The sequence below is a fragment of the Gorilla gorilla genome, chromosome 3, assembly GCF_029281585.2.
Source record: "Gorilla gorilla gorilla isolate KB3781 chromosome 3, NHGRI_mGorGor1-v2.1_pri, whole genome shotgun sequence".
In the NCBI taxonomy this organism is placed as follows: domain Eukaryota; kingdom Metazoa; phylum Chordata; class Mammalia; order Primates; family Hominidae; genus Gorilla; species Gorilla gorilla.
In genome coordinates, this window is record NC_073227.2 from 29,708,648 (window position 1) to 29,734,730 (window position 26,083).

The 26,083-nt window shown below is 37.4% G+C and overlaps 1 protein-coding gene across 4 annotated transcripts in view; it reads right to left on the reverse strand.

Moving 5' to 3' along the window:
• KCNIP4 (potassium voltage-gated channel interacting protein 4) overlaps window positions 1-26,083 on the reverse strand; it is a 1,217,373-nt gene that overhangs the window by 787,396 nt on the left and 403,894 nt on the right. The window contains exon 1 of one of the 4 annotated variants that reach the window (XM_055385665.2): window positions 20,633-20,721. The exons of the other annotated variants lie outside the window; for them this stretch is intronic. The gene's annotated coding sequence lies outside the window, so the exon portion shown is untranslated. Of the gene's footprint in view, window positions 1-20,632; window positions 20,722-26,083 lie in introns of those variants that run through there. 4 annotated transcript variants of the gene reach the window in all.

Genomic DNA, 26,083 nt, shown 5'->3' on the forward strand with positions numbered 1-26,083 from the left:
TCATGAACATATGGGACTACAGGTGTGTGCCACCACACCTGGGTAATTTTTTTATTAATATTTTGAGACAAGGTCTTGCTATGTTGTCCAGGCTGGTCTCAAACTCCTGGACTCAAGCGATCCTCTTACCTCAGCCTCCCAAAGTGCTAAGATTACAGGTGTGAGCCACTGTGCCTGGACTTTTTTGCTTTTTGACACCTTTACATGGAGGCTTTGAAGTACTCTTTTAATGATATATTGGATAATGTATTTCTTCCTTAAAACATTAATATGGATTTAGAATATCCAAAATGTATGATATTTCTGCCATGTTTCTTTGCCAACATTTTTTCCATCCTGTGAGGGGGCTCAGGTTTGGTATGAGTCTGAGCCTCTCTCCTCCTCCTTTATTTTCTCCACTCTTGAAAGAATGGAGAGACATAGACATAACTGGGTGGTAGTGTGGGAAGAATAAGCTGGCATGCTCTTCTCTGCTCACTCCTATTTTCACCTGCCTCACTGTGGTAGCCTTTCTTTGCTCCAGCCCTTCTTATGGATGGGTTAACAGTGTCTATCATTCTTGGGGTTAGGGTGTAAGCCCATTTGGCTCTCACACTAAACAGATGTTTTGGCTTCCATGTTTTCCCTATCATTTCCCCATGTTTGTCCAGAATCAGATAAGAATGAGGTGCTATTTATTGTATGTCCCCTAGACATTCCCAAAAATGTTTATGTGACTGTAAGCTCTTGCATCTGATTTTTCCTGAAGTGTTGTCTCATTGAGCTTCTTTCTGACTTATGCAATAGCCACCATGACTTTTTTTTCTTATGCTTCTTTCAATTCTGTGAATATATCCAGTTCTTTTTCATTTTTGGCTTTTACACCTGCTAATGTTTTGCCTTTTTACTCTTCACTTACTTAACACTTATTCGTTCTTTAGGTTTCATTTTAAATATAAATTCTTCAGGGAAACCTTCTAAGTCAGTCTCGTGTTATTCCCTTCCATACCATCTAATCTTTTTCTTCCTATCACTTATTTTTTGAAATATTTTCTGTCTATCTCCATTATCAGATTGTAAGGGCCATGAAAGCAAAGAGTGCTGTCTGTTTGCTTGACTAGTGATTTTTTTTTTATTTTTTGCATCATGCATAGTGCCTTGCACATAACAGGAAGTCAATAAATATTTGTTGAATCCATGAATGACTTCTGTCTTAATTTACTTGAACAACCACAAATTCAACATATACTGTGTGCAAAGAAGTCACTTTGCTATGTTAGTTATGTGCTCCTGCCCTCTGGAAGACTGTTTTCCAACAGAGCCAGTAGCAGCCCAGCTTGAAGCTACCAGAAAGTCATCTTCTCCTTCTCCTAACTTGGGGAATTTCCATGCTTTATTTGACAAATAATAACCAGCAAAGTGCACATCAATAAAGAACCACTTATTAAAAGAATGAGCAATTCAACCAAAAATATCTCAAAAAGAGACTTCTATGTTAGATTTTATAACCACATGTAAATCACAACAGTATATGGAAAAACATTTAGATCATTATATTTCATTTATTTTCATAGTTTGTCTTTCCAACAATGTGGAAAACTTCTAGGAGGCAATAGTCCTAATTTCATCTCTGTATTTTTTAAATGCTTAGTATTAGTTGGACAATTTGTAGGTATTCTGTAAACACATGTTGACTTTACTGTTGAGTACTGAAAAGTAAAATAAGGATGTTCTCATTACTTATGAACTCAAATGTGAAGAGGAGTAGAGAGGCTTACAATTTAACTTCAGGCAAAATACTCAGCCACTTTCCCAACCCCCATAAAAATATTTTTAAAATGACAGATGCCTCACAAAATAAGTGGTATCCTAAATAATTTACTCATTGGTATAGCGGCAGCTCATTTCCCAGAATCTGTAATGACATTTGTTTTTTTATTTAAAGGATAAGAATACAGCAGTGCTCATGTTATCGCTAGGGTAATAATTATTGTTGCAAAAAGCAGCTCCTATTCTTGCGGTTGTTTTAAATTGGGGATTTAGAGGTGTAGAAAGAAATTATAGATTATTATTCTTTGCTTCTTAAGTGATGCACTCTTTATATACAACTGAAATAATTAATAGAAATTCAATCTTCAAGTTATTGTGACATATTTTAGGAAATCAGCAGTAATTATTTCCTATCTAATTTTTATAATCATTAGTAATCAGGTAAGAGTTTATCTTGTTTTGAAAATTAAATTTTATCAAGCTTATAAATTACATTACAACAAAGAAAAATAAAGCAATTTTCTTATTACTAAATCAAAAACACTATCCAATTTTTTTTAACTGGAAGTTTTCTTCAATGAATGAATACGCAGATGGCATATGAATGGATGCCATCATATGATGAAAGGATCCATCATGAAAGGATGGATATGTAGACAAACATATGAATAAGCACCTGTTATGTTTTGGATCTGTGTCCCCACCCAAATCACAGCTTGAATTGTAATAATCCCTACATGTCATGACATGGACCCTGTGGTAGGTAACTGAATCATGCAGGTAGGTTTTTCCAGGGCTGATCTTGTGATAGTGAATAAGTCTCATAATATCTGATGGTTTAATAAAGGGGAGTTCCTCTGCACATGCTCCCTCTTGCCTGCCACCATGTAAGATGTCCCTTTGCTCTTCCTTCATCTTCTACCCTGATTTTGAGGCCTCTCCAGCCATGTGGAACTGTGAGTCCATTAAACCTCTTTCCTTTATAAATTATGCAGTCTTGAGTATGTCTTGATTAGCAGCATGGGAACAGACTAATATAGCATTTAATAATATTCTCATCTGTATGTAACAAATTGAAGTTATGCACCTTTCCTTGATTGATTGATATGTATATCAATCTATTCATATATATAGATTGATTTATATATATAGCGTATAACTTTAATTTGTCTTAATAATCATGTATCACCTATTGTTCTTGATATTGCACCACAAGGAACACAAGTATGAAAAAGAATTCTATGAGATCTAGGGGTTCATATTCTAGCACAATGGAGGCCATATTTACAGAGACTAAGTTAAACTCCATACATTTTCCACAAACAAAATTTAACAATTTTTAAGGAAATATTATTAAAGAACACATAGAGCACTCCAGGTTATCTATGCTTCTACTCATTGAAACAACTCACTCCTCCAGTAGCAGATGAGTTTTAATGAAATGCCTGGGCAATTTGAGGAAATACTTTTTCCTTATCAGATATAACCCACAACAAATCACAAAAGGGTACTTTTTAATAGTGTTTTCAGGGAACCGGTCTACCCCTACCCTTAGGATGACAATAATGCTTTAAGCTTTTCCTACATACATCTGCACACTTAAGAGGAAAGAATTTGGCTTATAACATTTTAAACCTCATTAATTAGGATGCCACCATTACAAGGGTTATGGCATTCAGATAATGCCTAGGCTGCAGTTTCCATCTGAGTAAAGTAACGGTAGTAAGTGAACATATACTGTCCAAGATAATAATGAATATGATTTGTTGGGTTGTTGATTATATTAAACATAAATACAAAACTGAATAGGACCTCCTAAGGGAGACCCTCAGTTATTCTGATATTGTTCTACTCATTCCCTTACCTTGGCTAATATTTTTTTTTAAACAAGCAATAAGAAAAAGATGAAAGAATCAACAATTCCTACCACATTGAGACGTGGAATCCTTGGCCTATATTACTTTTACACTCATGGAAGACGTTGCAACGTAATGGAAGGGGCATGGACTTGGGCCGCAGGAAGGACTTGGTTCAAATTCTGGTTCTGACATTTCTAGTGGGGTTGCCCTATTTTTTAATCAGTAAAATTTGACTAAAGCCTATCTAAGGATTAGTATAAATGTGAAATAAATGATGGATGTAAAGAGCCTACCACAGTAGTTGGCACATAATAGGTGTTCAAAAATTGTTAAACGACTCTTACATTGTAGCTGTTACAGAGGTAAAATTCAATGGATAGAATAGAAACCATTTACAATGCCTTGAAAAACTCAACTACGTCAGATTTAAAAACTGATCTGTATAATCACGAAAACGAAAAGTAGGACAATCACATTAAATATTGTATAATCAGACTTTGCAAATTCAATCTGAATTTGTTTCTAATTAGTCAAAATTAGTGAGGTATGGTTGTTGCATCTCTTAACTACTGTACCACAGGGTCCGGTCATCACCTGCTTCTATTTATGTTTGCTGTTCCTGTAAGGAATCCTCCTAGGTACAAGTCCCATTAATAGAAGCTGGAACATTGCCTAAATGAAAAATTTTATTTATTCCTTACTTCCTGAAGGAACTGCCACGGGGTCGGTCCTAATCAGCACTTAATTTTAATACAGTATCATCGAGTTCTAAGGATTAATTTTATAAACGATTAATGAAAGTACTTAATTGAATGTCACTCTCTGCTGCCTTCAGCTATTACAGGTTGTTGCTGTCACTGATTCCAGATCGATGCTTTTTTAAACACTCAGCTTTGCAGTACTTTAAACTAGGTCTTCATTTAGAGACTCACCTGTGGCTCAAATAAAACAATCTGGGATTTGAGTTATTGTTGTTGTTGTTTTTGGAATGATTGTACAATGCTTGACCAGCGACAGTTCATGTTGATTTCCTCCAACAGTTCATGTTTGCTTTCCTCCATAGAAACAGAAACTCAGCCAGGCATGGTGGCTCATGCCTGTAGTCCCAGCACTTTTGGAGGCCGATGCCGGTGTATCACGAGGTCAGGAGCTTGAGAGCAGCCTGGCCAATGTGGTGAAACCCTGTCTCTACTAAAAATACAAAAATTAGCTGGGCGTGGTGGCGGGCGCCTGTAGTCCCAGCTACTCAGGTGGTTGAGACAGAAGAATGGCTTAAACCCGGGATGTGGAGGTTGCAGTGAGCCAAGAACGTGTCACTGAACTCCAGCCTGGGCAACAGAGGGAGACTCTGTCTCAAGAAAGAAAAGAAAAGAAAAGAAAAGAAAAGAAAGAAAGAAAGAAAGAAAGAAAGGAAGGAAGGAAGGAAGGAAGGAAGGAAGGAAGGAAGGAAGGAAGGAAGGAAGGAAGAAAGGAAGAAAGAAAGAAAGAAAGAAAGAGAAACTCAATTTTGGGGGGTGTGGCAAACACTACAGCTAAGCTGCAAGTTCTTGCACCCTTACAAGTGGTCATGTGGCATGGCTTTCGGCCAATGAAAAGCCTGCTTAGGATTTCTGCAAAAGTTTTGCTGTCCTTTTACCGGTTTTGCCCCTTCCTCCATATTGCTTCTGTTCTTTCCACCTGCCCAGAGCATGAAGGAAGATACAGTGCAGCAGCTATTTTTGAATTAGGAGAATGAAGACTAAGGAGACTGGAATCAAATCAAGATTAATTCAGCAGTTACCATAATAGGCAGCAGCATGGATTTGGCCCATAGACATTATTTGCTGACCCCTACTATAGACAAATGGATTAAGTTCAGCCCATAATCAAGACAGAATAGGAAGGGAAATGATAATACAAACTGTGCAACTGCAGAGGAGGAGAAAGGGTGCAAAATACATTAAGAACACCTGTGTCCACAGCTCACTCAGTGATGGAACATCAAGTACCAAGGATATGTACAAGTTCCAGAGAGTGGTTAAAGCACACTTCCTCAGGTTAAGATAAGTTCAGGAAGTGGAAAAGTTCACACTACAGCTGAGATAATTCAGTTTTGAGATAAGAGGATGAGTTGGAGCTGAAACTAATGGAATGTGCTATAAAATTGTATAGAAATCAATCTTAGTTTTTTTATCTTCTTTTTCTTCAAAGAGGGTTTGTTATAATAAAATATTCTCAGACCTCCTTCTATCCTTGTTATACTTTTTAAGACACCCTGGATGGTAGTAAATCCTTGGATTCCATTTCAGGATATAAGCAGAAAGAGATGGGAAGAGACCATGAAATCTCTCAAGAGAGAATGTCAAGAGAGGCATTATCATCATTATGGTCTCTCTTGCATGATCTCAGGTATTATGAGATAAAATACAAGTGTACCATTGCTTTGTGAATCTGAGGCTATCTGGCCTTTCTTAACATGAAATACATCATGGCATGTCTTGAAAACTTAAGCTTTGATCATGTTCAGTGAATAGAGAGGATTGAACGTTTGATCAATCTAATGAATTGAAACACAATTCGCAAGGAACTCTGAAGACTTTTCATTCTGTCATCATTCCACTATGTGGGAAATAATAGCTAGCACATATTGATCACTTATTAGGCATCAGGCACTTTGTAGTGCACTGTATACAGTCTACAATTGAGCTCATCTAATCTTCCAAACAGCAGTATAAGGTGTCATGACCATGCTAACTTTTCAGACAGTCTTATAGGGAAAGGGCAAGTTTCTTAACCTCAATTTGTATGAAGCACTAAGATATTTCAACGAATATTCTGGATCCAATGTGTTTCTCCTTATAATTTTTGGTGGCAAAAAAAATCTGCTGTCAAATACATAATGTACTTTTGTTTCCTAGGTTATACAGCTCTAGCTACAGTCTTGAGCCCTACACAACCCTGAAACTGGGAGTAAACAAATGTCACAAACATGACTGTATTATTCTTTAAAACATTTTATTTACAATTCAGTTTGGTGAGTAGTTGTCTTTAAAGTTTTTATTCTTTAAATATTTGCTTTTCTTTGTATTTTATAATATATCAATACTTAGGAAAATACAGTCTGAATAAATGTGTATAACTTATCAAAATAATTTTTAAGATACCAGCAAAAATTTGGTAGAAATTGGGCAAATAATTGTTGATATAATATATTAATGCACAAGGAAGGCAATGCATAGACCATGAGAGCTCTCAGCTCTTTGTAAATGTCTTAAATGCTACATAGGACTCATTGTTTAAGCTAATTCTATATTATTGGATAAGGAGTTATCCAAAGCTTCCAAGTACCACAATAAAATAAGTATATTAATTTATTTGTTTATTCATTCAGTAAATATTTATTGATAATTTTTAAGGATCAGACTAAACAAGATGGACCAAGTCCTGGCTTTCTCAGCACTTGCACATCAACAGACAGCTGTGTCCACAATCAGTAAGTTGAGGATGGCAGGACAGATCACCAGAGCATAAGCAAAGGTATGAGCTACACTCACAGCTAAGACACTGAACTATCTGCCCTGGGTCTAAGCAAAGGCCACAGGGGTGGTTTTCCAGAAGCTCCAAGATAGGTGCATGTATATCCAGATCCAATGTTCTCAGCTTGGAACTGTAATCTTTAAAACCTAAGTTGAGGGCTCAAGTCAAAACATTTCTCTCCCAATAAAAATCATGACTACTTGCAGAAGGAAAAGCTTGGCTGTTTTGTTTTGAGGGAGTCAGGAGCACTAACCTGCTCTTTCAGCTTGCAAGCTTACAATTCTAGGCTTCCAAGTGAAAACCAACCTGCTTATCTTGCCTCATCTAGAATTAGAGGGGTGACAGAGGAAACTGGGAAGTAGTTTTGAAAGCTGCAGTGCCTTCCTTCCTTTCCTTCTTTCTCTCTCTCTCTTTCCTTCCTTCCTTCTTTCCTTCCTCCCTCCCTCCCTTCCCCTCCCCCTCCCTCCCTCCCTCCCTCCCTTCCTTCCTTCCTTCCTTCCTTCCTTTTTCTTTGTTTCTTGACAGTCTCTCTCTGCTGCCCAGGCTGGAGTGCAGTGGCACAATCACGACTCACTGCAACCTCCACCTCCTGGGTTTAAACAATTCTCCTGCCTCAACCTCCTGAGTAGCTGGTATTACAGGTGCTGGCCACCATGCCTGGCTAATTTTTGTATTTTTTAGTAGAGATGGGGTTTCGCCTTGTTGGCCAGGCTGGTCTGGAACTCCTGACCTCAAATGACCCAACCACCTGGGCCTCCCAAAGTGCTGGGATTACAGGCTTGAGCCACCGCACCCAGCCTAAAGCTGCAGTTTCTTTAACTTGTTATTTACTATAATGTCAGGAAAGGGCAAGAATCTTGAATCTGAAATAATAATGATGACAATGGGGTTGAAAAAAAGTAAAAAGTTATTGTCTGGAGGTAAGATTATTTTTTTTAACCTAGTATTTTAAATATATTATTTTATTCTACTTTAGGTGTTAAATACATGAAGTAGTTAATTGTCAGCAATAATATAATGTACAAGTCAAAGTACAAGAAAGTCTTATGCTTTCAAGCCTTGATGTAAAAAATAATTATATGAGGTAAGTTAGGAATGAGGTGGGTAGGAAATTGAGGGTGCCTTGCTATTTTCAGCAACTGTCAGAGTGTTCGGTGCATGATACATATTTTCTGAATATTTTCAGAAAATCATTTCTGATGTGTCAGTATACTTTGAGTCTTGGAACACTTAACTGCAAAACGAAGTCGCTGTGATAGAGAAAAAGGAATATGTATATATAAATGCAGAGATATAATGAGATAGATGCACATTTACATTTTGAAAATCAGGTTTTCTTCACTGCAAAAATATGTGGGGTTCTTCTGAGGTTAATAATTATTACATAAGACCAATGATAAAACTGCATTTCTTTGTTATGAAGCCTAAAATATTAGGTGTGTTTTCATGCAATTGCATTTTAAAAACAATTCTGTGCAATCATCTTATTTTGTAGTGATGTTCATAAACATACTTAATAATAGATACATTTTTTATTACAACAAAATACTACTTTAATAAAAACACCAAGTTATTTAGAAATGCACAGGAAAAGTTTCTCTCTATTGTTGTGCATGCTGAAAGACCACAGTGGGAAGCACACAGGCAGAGGGAAATCTCAGAAATATGAACTGTAATACCACACATAGCAGCATTCTGGTCTCACAAGTCAGTAGATACTTTCCCCACTAAAATTTTGTTTCAATAATTAATATAAGCTTTTTTCGTCTGAAGTATCTCTAAATCAGAGAAGGTTAAAATCAATCTGTATGTATGAACTTGCTGACAAGCTAGTGTAGCCACTTGCCTTTAGGTTTTTATTATTTTCCCAGTGGCTGATGGGCAGGCAGCAGTGTTAAGCCTGCTGACTGAAACATTCTAAATTATATGGATCTCTGGAGGGGATGCATTCTACTTAACCTTGGCGTTTTTTGTTTTAAATTACAGGAATCTACCATGTTATATTATCCAAGATTTTTAAAAATAGCTTTTATTCCTTTTCTAAATTGCATCTCAAGGTTGTTAGATTTCCTATTAAAAGCTAATTAATTAAAGAGAAAATACATACATATGTGTGAGTGTGTATATATATGTATGTATACATATGTATATATATACTCTTCTACACCTGCCAGCCAGAACCAACAATAATATTGTCTCAAGCTATATAGTACCTGCTTCCAAAGAAGTTTAAAATCCATTTTAGAGAGCCAATTATTGATGTTTAAAGTCTGTAAATCATGAAGGTAGCAATACTTCTAAGTATCAAAATAAAAGCTATGAAATGCCATATCATGAATATATGCTCTCTCACTTAAACTGTTAGAATTTTCATTTTTAAAATAAATTTTATTGTATGTATTTCAGGTATACAACACGATGGTATTCCTGCTCTGTTTGCTATTCAAAATCTCCCTCTTTTTAAATAATATCACTAAATGGACTAAAAGCAAACTGTTTGCTTAATGGGTTGACTGATTTTTAAAGACTAAAGGAGTCAAATATAGATGACACCAAAATGTGGTCCAGAACCAATAACTTGTCTAGCCTGAAGACTGGATGAATTATTTTATCCCATTTTGGAACACTTCCATCTGTTATTTCCAACACAAATTAAATAAGTCACAAGAAGCTATCATGATCAAGAATACCTTTCTGGAGAATAGCCATGTTGATTTTAAACTAACAGAAATTTATTTGTGGGGTAAGTACGGATGCTTAATACGGAAAAACAGAAAAAAACTTTTAATAGTCCCTTATTTATTTCAGGTACTGTGTTAGCTAGGTATTTTACTTATTCCTTCTCAGCGAATACTATAAAACCCATTTATTAAGAAATTGAGGCTAGATGATATAAAAGAAATGAATCTGGACCAATTCCTGCAAATCATGTTAGGAAGTTACAAGAAAGTAAAAAGATTCATAGTCAATCAAGTGCTGTGAATAGCCACTGAGCTCTGGAAAGCCATAGAAGCAGACACATTAGATACAGGATAGATGGTTCCTGTAGAAAGCTTTACAGAAACTGAAAAAGCCTAAAGCTACTTAAATGATGGTAACAGTAGGGTAGAGTAGTACTTAACCATATGACCTTTGGCTAGACTACTGTATTTGAATTACGGCTCTGTCACACACTAAATATATGATTATTGATAAGTTATTTACCATCTCAGTGCCTCAGTTTCCTTGTTTATAAAATTGCAATAGGACCTACTGTATAAAATCTGTGATAATTTGGTGACAAATGCACATAAAACATAGCATAGTAATGTGTATAAAGTACACATATATCAAGTGTTAGCTCTAATTATTTCTGTGAAGACAAATATATTGCTTGTGGAACACATGGGGAGATCGATGTTGCATTTACAGACACTGCAGTGCACTAGAAGAGCATATCAGTAATATCTTTTTCTTTAAATAAATTACTAGCATTCATATGGTATTTATCCTGAACAGGGAATATGATAAAGGCTTTTATGGATTTTATTTTCATTTAATTTTAATGGGATTTTGATGAATGTACTATTCCCATTTTGCAGGTGAGGAAATAAAGGTAAAGTGAATTTTAAGAAGTTGCTTGAGTCCATAGCTGTAGTGATAGTGCCCATCTTGAAAACCAAATCATCTGATAAGTCCAGTTCCTGACCACTACATTATGGTGCCTTTCTAAGGGATAATGTGACACAGGTATAGAATGGTGACAATTGTAGCCATAAGTGCCCTTTCCATTTTCAGCCCTCCAGTGCTTCATGAAGTACTGTATTCATGAGGGGCTGCTGAATGACTGCCTGTAGGACACATCTTCCCAGAGCACACTCCCTGGCAGATCACAGCCCAGGAGAACCACGAGCCCATCTGAAACCTCAGAAATAGCCCATTGCCTGCAGGGGATGGTGCTGCAGCTTCAGACAGGACCTCCATGAGGGGCAGAAGTTTGGTGAAGTATCCCTGATCAGAGTCAGGTTCACATCGTAGGGCTTTGAAACATGATGCTGTCAATTCATCTTGAATTGTTCAAGGTCAAACTCTTAGGCATTCAATGCTATATCGTTCCTCTCCACTCAATTCCATCCCTTTCCATTCCATCTCATTCCATTTTTTCCATTCGCTCCACTGTATTCCATTCCATTCCACTCCACTTCACTCTACTCCATTCTGCTCAAACTTATTAACTACTTACTACACTACTTAGTCTGTAAGTAAGAAGCAGCTGCTGCTCTAAAGATGAATAAAATTAGGCTTAACACCTAAGGAGCTCTCAGGCTGACCAAGTTCCATTCAGTAGGCAAGTTTAAAGAGCCAAAATCTATAATTTTAATACTCTTAGCTCTAAAGCTGGAATTGGCCACAGTGTTCTTCCAGTGTATAGAAAAGTCTACTCAGAAGGCTTTATTTTTGAGGACTTGGAGAGAGTTAAATAAGGTATTTTTGACATATGTTTTCAATGAAGCATGAAAACTAGAAAGGTGTGTTTCACTGGCTGAGGATACTTCCTGGTAAGACTCAAGGTCTACCATCCCAAATTAGAGTTCTCTCAAAGGTGCTAAACTCTATTGATTTTTTTATGAATCGCATGTTTCTATATTTTTTTTGCCAAACTCTCCCTTCTGTAAAGAACCATGTTTTAAGTTAGCAACGACAAATGAAGCATAGTTACCCTCATTTGATTTGCGGCATTTCAGACTCAACTATTTTTCTGAAACATCTATTTTATTTCAATAGAGACAAGAAGCCTGCTACTTTCCTTAATGCTGCGTTTTAAAAACATACTTCTATATGAATTGGAGAAATGAAATGTGCTCCATAGTTTATGTTATTCCTTATTTTTGGAATGTATCCTAATCTCAGGATTCTTCATTGCTCTGACTACGTATTATGTTTATTTCCATCCTAAGGTTTTTCAAAGATAGGCCTGTGGATTATCTAGATCAACAATCCCGAAAGGGCTTTTAAAATGTCAATTCCTGGGCCCTACTCCATTCCTGAAAATGAAAATTTTGAAGCAGAAATCTGAGTCTCCAAATCATCTCCCTTGGTATATCTCACCTTCTATCTCCCTTTGCAATCACAAGACAGTGACCAGGTCCAGTGATGATATCATGGGCTGTCTGTCACCTGCCTGACAGTGATTCCTGGAGACTCTCACCCAAACAAACTCTCACAGAAACTAGGCAACATAAGAGAAAGGAAAGTTCAGCTGGGGAGGCTTCATTGCGTCAGGAATGCCTTATTTAATTCCAGAACGTCAACAAGAGAAAACCAGGCCAACAGAGCATAAATGTCAACATTTATGGGCCCAGCTGGTGTCCTGCTGAGGCTATGTATTTGAGATTTTGCAAGCCAGGCAATATTGCAAGTTAACATGCTGTATAGATTCTGATTCTGCAGGGAAATTCTCCTTCAGTGTTGCATAGTTGCATTTACTAATTCTGCTTTCTTAGTATTTTGTGTGTTTGTTTTACTTTGTATTTTAAGTTTCAGCTAAACAAATGACAAGTAACCAAAATACGAATGAAAGGACTATTTCCTATGCAGCTACTGTGTTTACATATATTACCTCATTTAATATGGTTAACACGTCAGGGCACGGTGGCTCAAGCCTGTAATCTCAGCACTTTGGGAGGCCAAGGCAGGCAGATCGCTTGAGGCCAGGACTTCGAGACCAGTCTGGCCAACATTGCAAAACCCTGTCTCTACTAAAAATACAAAAAATATAGCTGGGTGTGGTGGCGCATATCTGTAATCTCAGCTACTCAGAAGGCTGAGAAACGAGAATCGCTTGAACTCAGGAAACAAGAGTTGCAGTGAGCCGAGATCACGCCACTGCACTCCAGCCTGGGTGACAGGGTGAGACTCTGTTTCAAAAAAAAAAAAAAAAAAAAAGTAACACTTTGAGAAGAGGTTCTTATTATCTCTATATTAAAAAATGAAGCAAACAAAATGAACAGTGGATAATTACTTACCCAAAGTTAATAAATCTTAGCATTGGATCTTGAGCCCTGTTTCTTTCAAAGCCAAAATCTATGTTTTATTCTATTACACTCTGCTGTTTCCAAAACAGGCCAAATAATTTCTTCCCCTCAAACATTTACCAGTGGCAGAAAACAACTATGAAATCACACTAAGGCCATAAAGTAATAAGAGGAAATTTCTATAAAGCCACACAACCATCTCATTTCCTTGTGGCCACACTTTACATTCATTCAATGAAGAATCAGGATCTACACTGCACCACACATTGGCGGCTGAATAAGCACAGACATACCTGGTAATCTTTGATTTCTCAAACTCTACAGGAGATCAAGGTTCTGGCAAATGTAGAAGTACCTCAAACCTTTCTGGTCATTTTCAAACTTAAATTCTGTATACAGTACAAGCATACTGTTGAGGGTGGCTTTAATGTTGTGTAAAACTGCTGCTTATGGATAGTGGCGATGGGTGATGTTGCCACACCTCATCACTGCATGCCATTTAGTACCTTTTATCCATTAAAGTTCAGGCCACCACATCAGCACTACGATATTTTAAATCCTTATATCTGAAAGCACAGGAACCTCTCCACTTTTCTGTGTGTATAATGTAGCCCTGGGCACATTGCAGAAAACAAAAACAAAGAAAAAATACAAAAAATATCACCATCTGTACTGGGTTGAATAGTGTTCCTTAAAATTTCGTGTCTACTTGGAATTTGTGAATATAACCTTATTTGGAAACAGTCTTTGCAAATACAATCAAGTCAAGATTAAGTCATACTGTATCAGAGAGGGCCCTGAACCCAATCTGACTTGTGTCCTTATCATCCTTACAAGAAGAGGGAAATTGACCTGGCGCAGTAGCTCATGCCTGTAATCCCCGAACTTTGGGAGGCCGAGGTGGCTGGATCAGGAGGTCAGGAGATCAAGACCATCCTGGTCAACATGATGAAACCCCATCTCTACTAAAAATACAAGAATTAGCTGGGCTTGGTGGCACATGCCTGTAATCCCAGCTACTCGGGAGGCTGAGTCAGAAGAATAGCTTGAACCAGGGAGTCGGAGGTTGAAGTAAGCCGAGATTGCACCACTGTACTCCAGCCTGGGTGACAGAGTGAGATTCCGTCTCAAAAAAAAAAAAAAAAAAAGACAAGGGAAATTTGGACATGGAGATACAGATAATGAAAAGAAGGGCATGAACAGATGGAGGCAGAGATTGGAGCGATGCATTTATAAGCCTAAGAATGCTAAGGATTACCACCAACCACCAGAAGCTAGAAGAGATAAGAAAGGAGACTTCTACAGCATGTTTAGAAGTAGTATGTCCCACCAACACCTTGATCTTAGACTTCTAGTCTCCAGAAGCATCAGACAGTAAATTTCTATTGTTTTAAACCACACAGTTTGTGATACTTTGTTATGGCCACCCTAGGAAACTAACACACCATCCATAAATATCCATGTACCACATGCAAGGTGCCATGCTCAGCGTTGAGAATATGGAACAATGGAGAGGTATACCTGGAATCTGGGACACGTATCAGTGTCTATAGACATAGAGGAGGAAGGTAAAAGAGTGTTCCACTTGATTTTAACTCCAGTGTGTTGCTTCTTTTCTAAAGAGCCACAGACAATGACTTCCCATCCTCCTCTTCCTCATTATTCCTTGGCTTACAAGCTAATGCATACATCATGGGGTTCCCAGTATTTCCTTTCCCCCCCAATATTTTATGCCCCATACTTGTGTTTATATTGTGATATAATAAAATGGCACGAAGTAGAAACACACCCTTCACATGGAGCACACATTACCCAGTGGTTTTATTAAGACTTGTGTTTCGGCATCTGAGCTATGTGAAATCTCACTTAAGGCTCTGTAATGCCGGTATGTTCTCTATATGAATGTGGCACGACTGAAAACATAAAATTGTTATCACAAAACTGTTACATACATTGTAAAACAAACAGCTCTCTGATGTGGTTTGGCTCTGTGTCCCCACCCAAATCTCATCTCAAATTGTAATCCCTGTGTGTCAAGGGAGAGACCTGGTGGAAAGTGGGATCGTAGGAGTAGATTCTCCATGCTGTTCTCCTGACGGTGAATGACTTCTCACAAGATCTGATGGCTTAAAAGTGGCAGTTTCCCCTTTGCTCTCTCTCGCTCCTGCCGCCCTGTGAAGCAAGTACTTGCTTCTCCTTCTGCCATGATTGTAAGTTTCCTGAGGCCTCTCCAGCCATGCAGAACTGTGAGTCAATTAAATCTCTTTTATTTATAGATTACCCAGTCTCAGGCAATTCTTTATAACAGTGTGAAAATGAACTAATACACTCTCAAAATCCATCCAATGCATAAAAGCACCATTTGAACTGCCACAAATGCAATAAGGCCTCTGAAGTTTTCTAGTTCCACCCTTTCCATCACCTCAGCTAAAGTATCTTATCCCAAACTCCAGGACCTCCTTTTGTAAGAGTGAGAATTCCTAAATTAAAATAACCAACAGAAAGTGCCAAAGAAGGAAGGGAGAAAGGGAGGGTGGGATGGAAACAAAATTGATGAGTGCAGTTGTAAGTTTCAGGGATTCTTTACATTCCTAACATTGGTTTATTTGGTATTATAAATTAAGAAAATTTAAAAATTATCCATAATGCCCAATGACTTTGTTTATAGATTCGTATCAGATCTTACAGGAAATGGATCACTGAAATAGTCATGTCCAGATTGAGCTGACATTTACTGAGCTCCCCTTCCACTTCAAACTCAGTGTCAGATACCATTTTATATGCTGTGTAAGAATTCTTTTGTGAGGCCGGGCACAGTGGCTCACATTTGTAATCCCAGCACTTTGGGAGGCCCAGGCAGGCGAATCCCGAGGTCAGGAGTATGAGACCAGCCTGGCCAACACAGTGAAACCCCGTTTCTACTAAAAGTACACAAATTAGCTGGGCATGGTGGCGGGTGCCTGTAATCCCAGCTACTCGGGAGGCTGAAGCAGGAGAATCGCTTGAACCGGGAGGTGGCAGTTGCAGTCAGCTGAGATTGTGCCATTGCACTCCAGCTTGGGCAACAGAGCTAGACTCCATCTCAAAAACAAACAAACAAACAGACAAAAAAAAAAAAAAAAGAATTCTTTTGTGCTTATTTACACAAGCTTAAATAGGAGTGAACAAAATTTTATTAGCTTGTATGTAGTCATGCATTATTATAACCAATATTAATACTGGGTCTTAAACTTAATTAGGCCTTCAGATTTGAAAATCTCAATGTTTCTTTCTACTAAACCATGTGGCCTCACCATATATATTTCTGTATGACTCCTAGAGCACATGTTATCTTCGGAGGAGTCTGTTTTTTGCTTTTACAAAACAGTCATATTGCCAAATATTTAAGAGAAGAAGTTCTACAATTTATAGTATACGGTCACACCGTCACCTGACAACCTTTAATAACAAAAATAGACAACCTTACATGTACATAGATAACATTTCAGCAACAGTTTTCTAACAGTGAGTCACAGCTAAAATTGTGAGCATGGGTACTTCAGCATGAAGGCTCAAATCAGGAGAATATGTACAAGAGAGAGGCTCATGAGAATTTAACCTTACCTTGCATTTCCCCTAAAAACAATGCCTCTGGATTCACGAATTCAGTGTTCAAGATGACTTTATAAAATATAACTACCCTAAATAATGATGATTCACTGTACTTTGTCTTACTCTTAAACATGTACAAATTTTAGTAGCTTATGAAAGGATCAAGGTAACTCCTGTAGAAAGAAAAACTAGTTTAATCTTGTTTGATCCATTATTTACCAAACGTTTTTGACTACAGATCTAACTTATAAAGAATACATATTATCACCTCACAGGACAGGAATGCATTGTTTGGAGGCCCTGCTGTAGGTGTTCAGAGGTTTTTTCAGGCCTTCTTTTGAGGCCACATGATCTATTATTTAGAGTGTTTTAAAGCATCACTCATGACCATAAATCAAGAGATGAGGCCTGGCACGGTGGCTCACGCCTGTAATCCCAGCACTTTGGGAGGCCGAGGTGGGTGGATCACCTGAGGTCAGGGGTTTGAGACCAGCCTGTCCAACATGGTGAAACGTCATCTCTACTAAAAGTACAAAAATTTGCCAGGCATGGTGGCGCATGCCTGTAATCCCAGCTACTTGGGAGGCTGAGGTGGGAGAATTGCTTGAATCCAGGAGACAGAGGTTGCAGCTGGCCGAGACTGTGCCATTGCACTCCAGCCTGAGCAACAGAGTGAGACTCCATCACAAAAGAGAAAAAAAAAAAAAAAAAGAGAGAGAGAGATGAAAAAATTACAGAGATCCTAAGACATCTCTCATCCATTTGGCTATCAATATCAACCTGAGTTGGTACTGCAGTCTGATAAAATTCCCAACTTGTTCTTTGATTAGTAGTGCTTCAGCCTTATCCCAATTTATTGACATTCCTATGCTGATAAACCTAATCTTACCCTTTTCCTTTCCCTGAGGGAATGTTTATTCTAGTCTTAAACTTGAGCCAGGCAGTCAGGCTCTGGGAGTGAGTAGAGAGTTCACTGTATAAAAGAATGTCAAAGGTAACCTTTAAGGAACGCTGTGCCACCTCCAGAGTCAGATTTCTGGTGAAGCTAACAAAGCTTAGGCTTCAGGCCCCTCCACTGCACAGTCCAGTATCCTACCCAATAAATTCTAGCAAAATGTTTAAGTCATATAGTCTTATAAGTTTTCTATTTATTTCTTTTCTTTTCTTTTCAAGACAGGGTCTCACTCTGTCACCCACACTGGAGTGCAGTGGCATAATCACCCTCACTGTAGCTTTGACTTCCTGGGCTCAAGTGATCCTCCTGTATAAGCCTCCTGGGTAGCTAGGAACACAGGCACCTGCCACCATGCTCGGCTACTTTTAAAATTTTTTTGTAGAGATGGAGTCTCCTTATGTTGCTCAGGCTGCTCTTGAACTCTTGGGCTCAAGCAATCCTCCGACCTCAGCCTCCAAAAATGCTAGGATTACAGGCATGAGCCATCAAGCCCCGCCTAATTTTCTAATATTTAGAAAGTAAGATAGTTTAACTATAATTAGTTAACACTGCTCCTTTTCTGCTACAAGTTTTCTATGGCACGCTTTCTTTCATATCTTTTAGACCTGAAGGCAACTGTGGGCATTTTTAGAATGCAGCTAAGTAAGAGAACATGTAAGTTTATTTATGGGTTCATAGCTTTTTATGTACAGTCAGGTTATGGATGAGTGTCCTAGGGTAGGAATGGCTTCCACAGATGTGTCTACAACCCAATGTGCCAACTCAACTAGTGTCATAATTCAAAGGCGACCCAAAAGTGAAATGAGCATCACTGGAAGTCCCCAACTCTAGAAGAACAGGAATAGTGGATGGACTGCTCACTTCAAAGTCAGTTAAGCCTAATAACTTAGAGTCAAAAATATTTTAAGGCTTCAAAAATATATTTTTAAAGACTTGAAAAAATAACTCAAATAAAATCAAGCTTGAAAATATTCAAAAGCTTGAGAAAGCTCAAATATATCATTTTAATTACAATTTATAAACATGTTGTAAACATTTCAATAAAATAGCAAAAAATATAAAGCTCTTGATTAGGACGTTATGAAATTACCTTTATTGATATTTATAAAGCAAGTTATTAAAGAAGTGTGGTAGAATTTAGATTAAAGTAATAATACAATGTAAAACAAAAGTGATCAAAATAAAAAGTGAAATTGTGAACTTACAAATTATGTTGCATGAAGAAGAAAGTTGTAATAGCACCAAATATATATAAAAAAAATATAAATATATGGAACACACCAAAAGAAACAATCATTAGTACAAGAGAGAGAAATTTTTACAAGAAGTAATGAAGAAGCTCTTGGATTCAGAATAGTGAATCTAAGTAACAAAGGGGAATAAATAATGAATCAAATAATTACATTAAAAATTAATTTCATGTTGAAATGAAACAAATTACTAACATTTATTAAAATAACGTAAAATGCAATACACCACCAAAACGAGACTATCAGAAGTAAACTGTTCAATGAATACTGTCAATTCAATGATGAGTTTAAATTAATGTATAACAAAGCTTAAAATATCATGAAATATTACAACTTACGTTACTAAAGGAAATCAATAGACATTCCCAAATTTGACAACAATCCTAAAAATGTATATAATATTACAAATAATGAATTATGAAGTAAAATAAAGCTTTCCTATTGACAATAAAAAATAAATGTTTATCAACTGTGATAAGCCTGAATTATTTTTCTATCTTCTCTACTAAAAGTAGTGCAAAATCATTCAACATTATGCAAGCAAGAACCAGGAAAACTATCACACAGATCTATAAGGCAGTTATTTTATTTTAGAATGTTACTCTTTTAATTTTTTCATATGTATATCATTTGTCAGTTTTCTAAAAACTGTAATTTCAAAATTGATCATTCCTAATCCTAACTATTCATTTTTACACTTAGTTTTATATTTTAAGCATGTATCTTTTTTTCATAAGAGAATCCTAAAACTGTGTAATCTCTGGATCCCATGAAACCTAAATTTGCTCTACAATAGAGGTATTAAATGATGTAAGTAAACTTCAAAGCCAATTCAAAAACAGGGACCTGATACTGTTTATGTTGTTTGCTTTGTTGTAGCTAATGTGTCAGCTGTGAAAATAACTAATTCAAAATTTAAGCTGCTGGAACTTTAAAATATTTTGAGCTTAAAGGGAATGTGAACTAAATCTCATAAACAGACAGTTGTAAAGTCAGCAGTTGTAACCTTTGTTTCTCCGATTACAGATTAGCCTTTTCCTTACCTACATTGTCTTGTAAAGTGTTGCAAATGACCAAAGGGTGCCAGGGAAGAAGACCTCTTTCCTTTTAAGTGTTGATTTTCATTATAGATTACCTTCCATCTTTCTTCTCTCACACATACTTCATGACTACCACATTGTCTAAGATGGAATGTTAAATATACTCTTAAATTGGAAAGGAAATAAAAATAACCTTTATGGATAAGAAAACGAACTATAATTTATTAAATTGTTGTGACTCCTAAACTAGCCTTGTACAAAAAATGTTATAATACTGTTAAATTGATTTGTTTTCTGCCTATATAAGCAAGACCTTAACTTTTAACGTCTGAGTACTGATCCCATTTCTCTGGAGTTCATATTTTCCGGATGGTCTTTCCCAGCTTTTTGCATGAATAAACTCTTCAAACCTGGATTCTGGTCCTTTCAATTATTTCAGGTTGACATAGCATTGAAAAATAGAGTACCAGTGACCTAGAGTCAGCCTATGAGAAATTCTCTCTCTGTCTCTTTCTCTCTCTCTCTCTCTCTCTCTCTCACACACACACACACAAACACATACATAAAAAATTTAAGACACTGTATTAACTTTATAGCTCCACATAACAAATTACCAAAAATTGAGTAGTTTAAAATAAGTATCTATTTATTATCTCACAGTTCTGTAGGTTGGACGTCTGGACACACTTGACTGGGTTCTCTGCTGAGAATCTCACAGGCTGAAATCCAAGTATAGCTGGCTGGGCTCTTATCTGGAAGTTCCAAGGACTAATCCACTTTCATGCTCATTCTGGTTGTTGGCAGAAGCCAATTCCTTGCCATTGTAGGTCTGAGGTCACAACTGCATTGCTAGCTGTCAAACCGGGTGCTGCTCTCTGCAACCAGAGGCTGCCCTGCATTCCTTCTCACACAGAGCCTCCATCTTCAAACCTTCAAGTGCATCAAGTCCTTTGCAAAACCCTTAGTTCTGGGAATTGCCCACCCCTTTCCTGGAAAACTCATGAATAATTCACCTCTTGTTTAATGTGTAATCAAGAACCATAAAAATGGGCAACCAGCAGCTGTTGGGGCTGTTCTGCCCATGGAGTAGCCATTCTTTTATTCCTTTACTTTCATAATAAACTTGCTTCAAATCTTTCTGGCTTGTTCTTCTGCCACTGGTTGGAGAAAGCTTTATAGTTTCAAGTTGTCGGAGGCGTTTGAACTAGAACGACTCCATCTTGAATAGGGGCTGGGTAAAATAAGGCTGAGATCTGCTGGGCTGCATTCCCAGGAGGTTAGGCATTCTAAGTCACAGGATGAAATAGGAGGTCAGCACAAGATATACATCAAAACCCACCAAAAGCAAGATGGCAAGGAGAGTGACCTCTGGTCGTCCTCACTGCCCACTATACGCTAATTATAATGCATTAGCATGTTAAAAGACACTCCCATGACAGTTTACAAATGTCATGACAATGTCAGGAAGTTACCCTACATGGTCTAAAAAGGGGAGGAACACTCAGTTCTGGGAATTAACCACCCCTTTCCTGGAAAACTCATTAATAATCCACCCCTTGGATAACATGTAATCAAGAACCATAAAAAAGGGCAATCAGCAGCCCTTGGGGCTGCTCTGCCCACGGAGTAGCCATTCTTTTATTCCTTTACTTTTTTTTTTATTATTATTACACTCTAAGTTCTGGGTTACATGTGCAGAACGTGCAGTTTTATTACATGGCTATACACGTGCCATGGTGGTTTGCTGCACCCGTCAACCTGTCACCTACATTAGGTATTTGTCCTAATGCTCTCCCTCCCCTAGCCCCCAACCCCACGACAGGCCCGGTGTGTGATATTCCCCTCCCTGTGTCCATGTGTTCTCATTGTTCAACTCCCACTTATGAGGGAGAACACATAGTGTTTGGTTTTCTGTTCCTGTGTTAGTTTGCTGAGAATGATGGTTTCCAGCTTCATCCATATCCCTGTAAAGGACATGAACTCATCCTTTTTTATGGCTGCATAGTATTCCATGGTGTATATGTGCCCATTTTCTTTATTCAGTCTATCACTGATGGACATTTGGGTTGGTTCCAAGTCTTTGCTATTGTGAATAGTGCCGCAATAAACATACATGTGCGTGTGTCTTTATGGTAGAATGATTTATAATCTCTAAGGTATATACCCAGTAATGGGATTGCTGGGTCAAATGGTATTTCTAGTTCTAGATCCTTGAGGAATTGCCACACTGTCTTCCACAATGGTTGAACTAATGTACACTCCCACCAACACTTGCTTTCACTTTACTCTATGGACTTGCCTTGAATTCTTTCTTATGTGAGACCTAAGAACCCTTTATTGGGGTTTTGATCAGGATCTCTTTTTGGATAATAAAGGAACTATAGGACTAGATTTAATCACAAGATTAGATTAGACCCACTCACATAATTTTGCTATTTGAAGGTCAATCATTGGGGACCTATAATCATAGCAATGACATTTCACCATATTCTTAGGTTCTACCCACACTTATTTTGCAAGGGTGAGGGGTTATTGGGGGCCATTCTTAGAATTCTTAGAATTCTCACAGACTTTCTATCAGGATTACAAGATTTATATTGAATGGGTAGTCTAAACTAAGGAAAAGCAAAAAGTTGACTCTTCACAGGGGGTTTGAGCCCTAGTTCATATAAAGCAGAGAAAATAAATCAGAGATAGCAAGAGACCAAGACAGATAGATGTAATTTGAAGAGAGAGAAACAGAAACTAACTTGCCATGAACCCAAAGATTGTATATTCTTTTTCCTCTCTGATTCACTAATGTATGCTTTCTAGGAGAAGACATAACATATTCTAAAATGTTTGTTTTCCTTAAAAGGTATTTTCTTTTCCTAATTGGCATATTATTTCATAATTATACTCATACTAAATCTGAATGTTTGAGCCATTCTTATGTCTTCCTTCCATGATAAGTTGTTTATGTTGTGGAATGTCTGAGTCTATAAGTAAATTATTGTCTCTAACAAGTTAACCATATCCATGCATACATTAACATATCATTATAATGTGGGAAAACATAGATGTGTACCATAGAACATCAAGCTGAATGGGGCTCTGCAGATCTGGGTTGACATTTCTGGTAACTGGTCTCCATTCTGGAGGTTGCAAGGGGCAGAACTAAAAACTCCAGAAGAAAGAGAAAATTTATTCTTATCTGAAATAAAGAGAAGGTATGATAATAGGAAATGTTATTTTACAAATATCTACTCCAATTTCTCTTCCTTTCTACCACAGAAAAAAATATTTCCTCATCACATTCATATTGCTGGGTTTGGCTTGGCTCTTGTGCTGTGGTGATCCACTGTGATCAAACCATGCCCCTGAGTCTGGGCACTAGGACAAATGAATGTGGAGTAGAAATGCCAAAATCTGCTGTTCAACTGAGTCTCCCAGCAGAACCCAGTCTAGATCAGCTGAACCAAGTCACATACAGACCTGTGAATCTGAAGATAAATACTTGCAATTGCAAGCCCACTGTGTTTTGGGACAGTTTGTTACACAGCATTGATGCAGCCATAGCTGACTAATACAACAAAGAAAAGAAGGAAAAAATCTTGAGATACAGAATTATGTTTAAATTTAATTAAACTAAATATATATATTTATGTCTGTACATTTATAGATTATATCTATATATGACACATGCACTTTTTAAAAATAGCTCCTTTGGCAGAGTTTTGTGTTAATATTTTCATTAAAAGAGGCTCGTATATGATAATATTGCTCACAATGAAATGTAACAACTGTGTAGCTGGAAGCATTATTTCTCCTCTTTGGGCAACAGTCCCTGTAGTCTCTTGGTTATTCAGAATTTTAAAGGGACCATATTACCCTATAAACTTAAGCATATGCACAAAACTGCTTTTGGGGAAGGCTATGATTTCTAAATAATCTCAGATACATAAGGCCGAATATCTGTTATCTGAAATGCTTGAGACTACAAGTGTTTTAGATTTCAGATTTTTTTTGGATTTTGGAATATTTGCATACGTATTTGCAGATAGAAGCTATTTTATAGCTTGGGGATGAGTTCCAAGCCTAAATCTAAAATTTGTTTATGTTTCATATATACCTTATATGTATAGCCTGAAGGTGACTTTATAAAATATTTTAATAATTTTGTGCCTGAAACAAAGTTTGTGTACACTGAACCATCAGAAAGCAAAGGTGTCCCAATCTCAACCACCCATGTGGACAATCTGTGGTTGTTTGGCATCATTATCATTCCTGACTCTGAATTTATATGCTATTAATAAGCATTTATTTTCTTACATTTATTCACACATAAGTACTTAACAGTAAAATATATGGCATCTTGTTAATGCAGTGAAAATATAATGTGTTCAGGGTAACCAAGCAGCACAGCAGTGTCACCAGAATACCTGTTATCTGTTTAAAAACACCAGCAATAAACAATGGCAGGTCTTCACTTATTCAAAAATGTTTATATTTTGCAGCATTTCAGATCTTGAGTTTTCAGATTATGGATATTCAATTGGTAGTACATTTAATTTTGTGATTTCTTTTGTTAAATAAAAAGAAAAATCCTTGCAGATTATATGAAGGTCACAACTGTCTCTTTGCATCAATAAAACATCAAAAGAAAAAGAGGACGACTGGGATGGGAAGAACACTTCCAATGCACTACTGAAAACAATGTAAATGGTTGGGAAAGTTGGCCACAAAGTCTTCTATTTCAATAGTTGTAATAACACATCACTGTTGCATATAAAATGTATCTGCAAATACGTCTATAATGACTGCTGATCATAAGATTTCTTGTTCTATTCACTCTGAAGTCAAAAAAAAAGCAAACTATCTACATAATCCAATTGAATACTCATTACGTAAAGTGCTAATAATGTATACCTTCTCATATACAAAAAAAAAATGGATGGTTTAAAATTGCTTAGATCACAAGAGCCAATTACTTGGGCAGAATGGGGAAGGTGATATGAATGCATAAACCTCACATATATGCCTTACCATGGAGGGATAGCTTATATGCATGTGGTTGAAATGAGGAAACCCTCTCTCACCTATAAATTATCACTTAAGCATTCTGTAAAAATTTAAATTCATATTTCAGATTCAAATTATTTTTTCCATACAGAGCAGGGTTTCTCAATTGCGACACTACTGATATTTGGGACTGGGTAATTCTTCACTGTGGGGAATGACATACTCATGATAAGATGCTTAGAAGAATCTCTGGCCTCCACCTACTAGATGCTAGAAGCAGTCCCCTAGTCTGGAGTTGGGACTATCAAAAATGGAGACCAGGTCAAATGTCCCCTGGGGCCAAAAGCACTCCTAGTTGAGAAGCAATGGTCTCTAGAAATACCATGCAGTACATTCTTTCTTCCAATAATAGATGCTAATCACAAGCACACAAGATAGCCACAATTATATGATGTTTACTACTTGCCAGATACGTAGCTCATTTTAATTTTCACAAAAGTCAAATGACCTATATACCATAACTACCTGATACAATTTGGATGCTTGTCCCCTCCAAATCTCATGTTGAAATGTGATCCCCCATGGTGAACGTGGGGCCTGGTGGGAGGGGTTTTGGTCATGGGGTGGATCCCTCATGAATGGCTCAATAACCTCCCCATAGTAATGAGTGAATTCTCACTCTATTACTTACTGTGACATCTGGTTGTTTAAAAGAGCCTGACATTTCTCTTGCTCCCTCTCTCATCATATGACATGCCTGCTCCCCCTTTGCTTTAAACAAAAGCTTCCTTAGGCCTCACTAGAAGCCAAGCAGATGCTGGTCCATGTCTCCCATACAGCCTGCAGAACTGTGACCCAACTAAACATTTTTATTTATTTATTTTTTTTTTTTTGAGACGGAGTCTCGCTTTGTCACCCAGGCTGGAGTGCAGCGGCGTGATCTCAGCTCACTGCAAGCTCCGCCTCCCAGGTTCACGCCATTCTCCTGCCTCAGCCTCCCGAGTAGCTGGGACTATAGGCGCCCGCCACCACGCCCGGCTAATTTTTTTTTTTTTGTATTTTTAGTAGAGACGGGGTTTCACCGTGTTAGCCAGGATGGTCTCGATCT